This window comes from Limulus polyphemus, unplaced genomic scaffold (assembly GCF_000517525.1).
Source record: "Limulus polyphemus unplaced genomic scaffold, Limulus_polyphemus-2.1.2 Scaffold2649, whole genome shotgun sequence".
NCBI lineage: Eukaryota > Metazoa > Arthropoda > Merostomata > Xiphosura > Limulidae > Limulus > Limulus polyphemus.
Genome location: NW_013668259.1, coordinates 117,196 through 125,292, shown reverse-complemented (window position 1 = coordinate 125,292; position 8,097 = coordinate 117,196). Strand labels below are relative to the sequence as shown.

Genomic DNA, 8,097 nt, shown 5'->3' with positions numbered 1-8,097 from the left:
TGACATTTTCAAAAATATAACTGTCAGGCGGAAAGAAGCAAACAGCAAAGACTACAAAAGCGCCAACAGACTTATGTTAATTCCTGACACTCAATCGTTCATTTGATAATAACAATCTTTTTTTGTGTGTTTCAAAGTTTTGAACTAACAAAATATATATTGCCATGATATAAAACTATTTGATTTAGATAAAATAATTTAGACTGAATAAAACAGTTATTACTATAACAGTTGATATATCAAGACGTTGTGTTAAAAAAAACGTAATTATATTTGTATATATGCATATAGTAAGTTATCATTTTATTTTCTTGTTTTTCATACCTGCACACCAATGTCGAGTTTAATACTTCAGCTCTATTGCAGGATACCAGCATCAAGCTATTAACGATGACGTTTTGCGTTGAGTCCGCGTGACATTAAAACTTGTCCACTTCCACTGACTACAGTTTCAGTTTCTTCTCTTACTTATGTTACGAGTCAATTACGTCCAAACTTATCAGAAATTACCGGAAATCGCTTAATTCACGTGCCGTTAACAAAACAACGGCAAACTTCCGGCCTTAGAATTCATCAGAATCTTTATTATTCTAATGATCGCAAAGCTAATAAGGTCACTTAATGACTAGCCTTCACGATAAAACCCCGCGTGTTACAGGAAAGTTCATTAAAACACTTTTTCCGTGCCATTGTCCACGTTTTCACTGCAGCACACATTCGATTTTCGTGTACCAGTGTCATTATAGTGGTATTATCTCGGTTCAAAACTGGGCAGCCTCTGTTGACTGGACTTTCTTATCTTGGTTTGTATCCAAGTTGAATTTTTCATGAGGCTATACATTTTACAAAAAGACTAAGAATAGCCCAAGAGTTAGCGGTGGGTGGTGTCATTCATCTGGTCTATCATTGCTAAATTGGGGATGGCTAGCGTAAATAGCCCTCGTGTGGCTTTGCGCAAAATTGAAATAGACTCTACTTTTAGATTATCAAAAACAAAATAAAGTGATACTCACTATCAAACGTCACACGTAGATATTTCAAGAATATTAAATTATTGTCATAAAAAAAAAAGAACTTTATCCTTCGAAACCGTCTACACGTGCTAGCCCACCTACATAGCATCATGTAAGTTTCCAAATGACTTTCGATATTTTCATCTTTTTCTTTTCTTGCGAGTTTTGGGTTTCCTCTTGGGCGTACAAGTTAAACTTCTAATCGTTTATAAACGAGGAAGTTTTATCACCGCATGTCTCATCCATGATTCAAAGTAATCACAATACTTTCGTACCCACGCAAGTACAGTAACATGAAGCTTAATTAACATTTTGAGTAGTGCATATAGGGATAACAGTTGGCGTAAAAGTGTTGGATATCTTTGTTTTGAAAGGGTTATGCCTATTAAAAGCTCGGAAAATATAGCGAAATAGTATAGAAATAACAAAGTAAATAACTACAGTTTGTATTAAAGGAACTTATTACTCGAGACAACTATAATGAGAAGCAGTTGGCTGATTTTTTAAAAAGTAATAAATGTTAGCGTTTTATCATAAACGTAAGACTAAAGAGCGAACAACACTTATTCCAAACGAAACATTTTCTATTTTGGCTAACATTAGGATAACATGTAACTATGTTACAGATTTATTTTCTTTCTCTCCAAGGATAAAATTGAGAAAAGAATTTCTAACGTAGAGACTTAATGCATTCCCTCACTATCATTGATTGTATCCTCTGCTGTGCATTATATATGGGGTTTTGAGTCCTTTTAAATCACCATACATTTAGGAATGTTAATATTGTTATGAAACTGCGCCTAATTCATTATTCGATATTATACAGCGCCCCCCCAAAAAAAAAAATATATATATATACAAACACACACACACATATATATAAATAAAGCACAAATATCTGTGTGTCTCTCTGTTTGTCCATTTTCTAACTACTCCTAGGTCGCTGGACCAATCTCGGACAAACTTTGTGGGATGATAATTTGAGCAAAGGGCATGTTAATGATGGGGTAACAACCCTCATTATTGCTGCTATTTAGCATTTATTATTTTTGACGTAAGTTAACGTTAACTACTTTCATAGATAGCGCCACGTACATACGCAGAAAAATATTAAAATTTCTATACCACACAGACACACAGTGTGGGGGAGGGCAGACAAACGTCTTATATATCTCAGAGAATCCCCTAGCTCTCTCTATTTGAATAATGCAATGGGGAAAAATGGCTGCCACTATTGCAATAATACACAAACTCAGATAAAGTTGATACTACAACAGACACCATAACGCTGATATGAAGAGACGTTTCTTCAGTTATACCCACTTCCTACTTTGACCCGTGACCTTACAACTTCATCCCGTAATACATTTCTACGCTCAAAGACCGTCACTTAATTAATTAATAACGTGAAACTGTGCGGAAGGTCATTAAGAGGTGGGTGTTGAAAGTGTGTAACAGAAAGCACCCCTACCGCCACTATTTTGGCTGCTACCTCTTCGTACAAAGTCACACTGACCATCGCACTGTATATACCATATTTTAAATATATACACAGTGAGTTTCTAAAGTTTATACTAAGTTTCTGGTTAGGTAATAATGAACAATGTAATAATACACTGTAAAAACTTAAAAACACCATTTCGACTGTGATAATATGTTACGTTATAAATAAATTTTGTGAAAGTTAGGATTTTGCTTTAAAGTATCATAGCCCCTACCTACACATTTTTTTAAAGTATATAATCCGGACAAATATATATAATCAACAGTCGGGCCGCTGTGTAATATCGAATAATAAATTAGGCCACAAGTCATAACATTATTCACATTCCTAAATGAATTTAGGTTACGTATGATGAATTACAAAGGACTCCAAACCCCATAAATATTCGAAAAATTATTTTTTAATGTGTTGTATTCATTTCCACAGTTAGCTACGCATATTCTATGCTTAAACATTATATTCTATCTATATTAATAAGCAGTAACTCTTCCTAACATTCTCTCTGGTTAACTACGCTTTTTTCCACTGGGGCAATATAGATTCTCTTCCCTATTAACGTGAAATATCTAAAGCATTTTAAAAAGTGCACAAGCTTTAAATTTTTTCTATAAATCTAATTTATTTACTTTTTAAACATCCACCCCCTTTTCAGTTCTTATACCAATCTGTACTGTTTCATACACGAAAAAATAAGTGTTAGCATTCAACTTGCACATGCGCCAGGCCAGAGTAGCCTACTAGAATCACGTTTAATTTGTTGTAGCGTTTATTGATCTGTCATAATGGGAACTTGCATACGTATATATATATATAGATATATATATAAGTATGTGTGTGTGTCTATATAAATATAATAGTACTGTCTGTTGTATGTCCATGTAACTACTTCATAGGGTGTGGATGATTCTTCACAAAAATTGGTATCGAGGTTCATTAAGTCCATAAGGCAGTGCATACAAACCTTCAGTTTTGCATTTTTCAGTTTCTAAAGGAGTTTTTTACTACTACTTCACCCCCCTGTTGATGAATTTTCACCAAATTTGGCATGAAGGTTTGTTGGGTCTATGGGGAGATACACAAAGTCGTGGTTTCACATTTTGTGTTTTGCAGTTTTTATTGGCGTTTTTGCGTGTTTTACAATTACATATGGCAAACAACTTTTCATGCCTTAGATAACCTTTCATTAATCATGAATTTACATAACTTCCGTCCAGGTATTAATGGCGGACCGACAAGATACGATGATATATTATTGGTGGACTGACAATATACAATGACATATTATTGGTGGACTGACAAAATACGATGAGATATTATTGGCGGACTGACAAGATACGAAGAGATATTATTGGCGGACTGACAAGATGAGAAGAGATATTATTAGTGGAAAAACCAGTAAGGGTAAAACAAGTCTGACTGTTAAATAGTCCTAAAGCTGCTGCAGAGTTCTATACGGTTCTCATATGAGGTATATGAAGGTTTTTACTTAACTAGCATAGTTTACTGGGCGAAAAGCTTGCTTGTACGTACTTTCATAATAAAAAAAAGTACAAGGCTTAATCCCTGAAGCTAAACACGTGTTGTCAGCAACTTCTAGACCCTGGGGACATCTACATCATGTGTTACTTGATGAGATATGTCGTTTGTATATTTGATTAAAACTAAGTTTTTACTGTGAGCCGTTTTGCCTCAAGGTAGGTGTCTAGTTTCTCATCTTAGCTTCTCAATGATGTTATGGATAAATAAAATGGACGTGCGTCATTTCCATGGATGATAACTTCCTACCAAACGATATTATTTCTCGCACTGCACGGTACATAATGTATTCACCTAGCCTTGTTAAAAATATAGTATTAATATATCACTGAATATAGCGGAAGGTGTTTTTAAGAAAGAAACACTTCTACTCATAAAGTTGTTTAACAGCATCAGTTCTATTCGTCATTTCTTTTTCTTTTTTTTTGCATCAGTACGTCTGATGTCATAAACGGAACACACCTTTTACCATGTAATGTACGTTGAGAAACACGTGGGATAAACGGTAGACTTATGTATTTCTTGGATTTGTTATTTGACACCTGAACCTAACGGGAAACGAAAGAACTGAATAGATGTAGACTATTGTTATATCGCCTCATATGTAAAGACTTCTTACAAGGCGGTAGATGGGTATTTAGTATTAAAAAAAAAACGCCGTTAGTGTAAACAGCCTTTACCTGCTTAGATAATAGATAGTGTTGTTCAGGGAATACTCTAGACGTAACTATAGGAATAATGGTAAAATAGAAAGCTTCTGTGGGAAAATGTACTTGGTTTCTTTAAGTAAGGAATCTTTACTGAGTTCACAAATTAATCCCTTGTTCATGGGTAATCCACGAAAAAATGCAGCGCCACCTACATTGAAAACTTAAAACTGTCCCCTTCATTCATTCGCGCACACAGATCACTAAACCAATAAAAGAAACCTTTAAAGTTAGGAACTCATAAAATCAGATATTGAACTCTTGATAAGACAAACTAGTAAACAAATCTAAAGAACTGCCGTTTCAATGAAACTTTAGGCATAAAGTTTGAGACTGTAACTCTTGTTTTAAAAAATGAGACAACGTTTCGGCTTCTACAATGAGGTCTCAGTACAGAAACCGAAACTTTGTCCCCCTTTTCTACCAAACGTATCTTCCGGTGGCACAGCGATAATTTTACAACGCTAAAATCCGGGATACGATTCTCCACAGTGGACACACTAGACGGATCTAAGTGGCTTTGCTCTAAAACAAACAATCTACCAACCACACCACTCGTTTTATTACAACTGTTTTAAACAAATACTTCTATAATAAACCACTCACCTCTAGTTTTATATTATAGCATAAATTGTTAGGCCCGAGTTTTATCTTATTCGTGTTTGTAGCAAACTGCTGAAAACGGTTTATGTATAAACCGAAACGGCTAATATACTGCTGTTTATCGTAGCTATAATCTTTACTTTTTTAGGTAAAATTACGTTTTTTATTTCTATAATCGTCTTAGAAGAGTTGGTAAAATTTAGTTTATGATGAGTACACAGTCATGCCTTTCTGGGAGTTTGTAATTAAAGAGATGTCTTGTTTCAATCGAATGCGTCTACATTAAAATTGTTACATTCTGTTTTATGTTATCTGTTACTTGCTAGGCCTATTAATGCTTAGCTGTAATTAATTCATCGTTGCAGTAAACTGATAAACATGGTCAACATATAATCCGAAACGTTCAATAATATTAATTATCGTTGCTCTAATATTTACTGTTTTGATGAAATTACAGCTCTAAACAAGTTAATCGATCATTATAAAATATACAGCTTTAAACTTTTACGTCAAAAATAAGCCTTAAAATATGCTACAATTATTAAATGTGTGTATTTCATCATCATTACTCTCCGAAAAATGCCTTCCGGTGTCTCAGCGGTAAATCTGTGAATTTATACGCTAAAAATCGGATTCAGATACCTACGGCTGGCAAGGCACAGATAGATTTGTGCTTAACACTAAAAACACTCCTATAAAACTTCAATTTTCAGTGTGATTGACCCACTTTTTTGTCGTCCAATCGTGATGAAAGATTTGTTTCACTAAAATTTCTATTTTAAATCTTTAAAAATAACAAACCTTTTTTTATTAAGCCTGAGATTAATCTTTCCAGCCTTGTAACCTGTCTTCCAGATCACATTTAGCTAATTCACAAAATAAAGAATTTTATCCAACATAAGTTTACGAGTTTATAGCGTGTATGTAATCAACTCGTATACTAAGCCTTATGCAGTCATAACTATTAAAATTTTAGTTTTGCGAGTTATTGTAAGTGTCATCAGATGGCGACCATATAAATGCAGTTTTAACACTATGCTAAGATAGTGTTGACTATGGTAACAATGAGCACTGAATCCTCGTAGGATTGGGGAGTACTTACAGAGCAGGATTGTTCTGGGTGCAGTCATAACTATAAATTTTGTTCTTTTGCGAGTTATTTTAGGTGTCATTAGATGGCGACCATATAAATGCAGTTTTAACACTATGCTAAGACAGTGTTGACTATGGTAACAATAGGCACTGGATCGTCGTGGTATTGGGGAGTGCTTACAGAGCAGGATAGATCTGATTAAAGTGTACGACATTGTCTCATTAGGTTTTCGTATCTAACCTTACAATATTTATCCAAACTGAACGCTTTATTATTAAATATGCTGTTATATCAGGTTAGAGTAATGTTTCGAGCGTTCTAATAATCATCGTGTAACAGAAATACAACTTTTAAAATAATTTAGTACCCAAGAGTATGTCCCACTTCCGTATTGTGGATACGCTACCTCTTAGATTTGAGATCAAGTCTTGCAGCACACCTCCCCACCCCTCCATCCCAATGCAGTCTTTATTCAGGCTGTATCTGAAGACGGTAGAAACTGCAACAACAGAAATTTAGAGATTGATAGGTAACATCCTTAAATCAGTTTTATCAGGTTGTACCTGTTGAAGCTAACAGCTACATCAACTGAAACACGGTGGTGATAAGGAGTTACTGGACTGTATGAGAAACAAAAGTGGTCAAAATCCTAATAAAAACATTTTTTTTAGCATAACCTAGAAACTTAAAGTTAAAGCAGACAGAATCAGCTTTGAAACTTTAGATTCTGACAGAATTATGAATTCGTCATAATTACCTTGAAACTTGATCACACTGAAGTCTAACTTGACTAGCTGATTGAAGTATTTAAGCTGAACTTTGTAACACTAATTTATTCAGTAAGTTATCTGTTTTTTTTAAAAGATATATCTCGAAAAGTTTTATTATACTTAGTTTGGATTAAAGTAGGTTACAGAGATCTTCAAACGTAAGTTTGTTTTTAATTAATTAATTATGCACAAAGCTACACAAGGGCTATCTGTGCTCTGCCCACCACGGGTATCGAAACCCGGTTTCTTGCAGACATACCGCTGTGCCACTGGGGGGCCCAGAAGTAAGAAGAGAGGTTAATCGCATACAACTAGCTTACCTGATTTTTACCGATATTCTGGAGGACCAGATGAAGAAGATGTGTATTTGTGTGTGCCCGTGTGAGAGTGTCACCTGGATTGTAGACTTTTACCTGCTGTTTGTTCTAGCTCACCGTCCGGATTGAGATCATCAGTTGAGAAGGACTACCGGATGCTGCCGCTGTTTTAAGGTAACGTTCCTCATTCGCTGAAGTGTGGGCGTTTAGAATATTGCGCATGTGTCAAACTATTGTTATGTAATCCTGCATGCCTTCTGTTTCATAAGAAAAAAACAAGCAAGTAGCAGCCAACGTTTACGTCAAAACTTCTTGTTCTGTCCAGTGAAAATTGAATTCACTGACTCTATCGTCCAAAAATACATACTCTTGGTTACGGTGCTAATTATTATATCCCGAGAAAGATGTATCATTAATCCATATCTGATACTGATATAAACATTGGTCTATCATTAATCCATAGCTGATATACTGACATTAACATGATCTATCATTAATCCATAGCTGATACTGACATAAACATGATCTATCATTAATCCATAGCTGATACTGAC

The 8,097-nt window shown here is 34.7% G+C and overlaps 1 protein-coding gene across 1 annotated transcript in view; it reads right to left on the bottom strand.

Annotated features, from left to right (window-relative positions):
* Positions 1 to 7,708, bottom strand: part of LOC111087796 — a 47,459-nt gene extending 39,751 nt beyond the window's left edge. Inside the window, exon 1 of the mRNA XM_022395725.1 lies at positions 7,547 to 7,708. The gene's annotated coding sequence lies outside the window, so the exon portion shown is untranslated. The remainder of the gene's footprint in view (positions 1 to 7,546) is intronic.
* Positions 7,709 to 8,097: the final 389 nt, after the last annotated feature.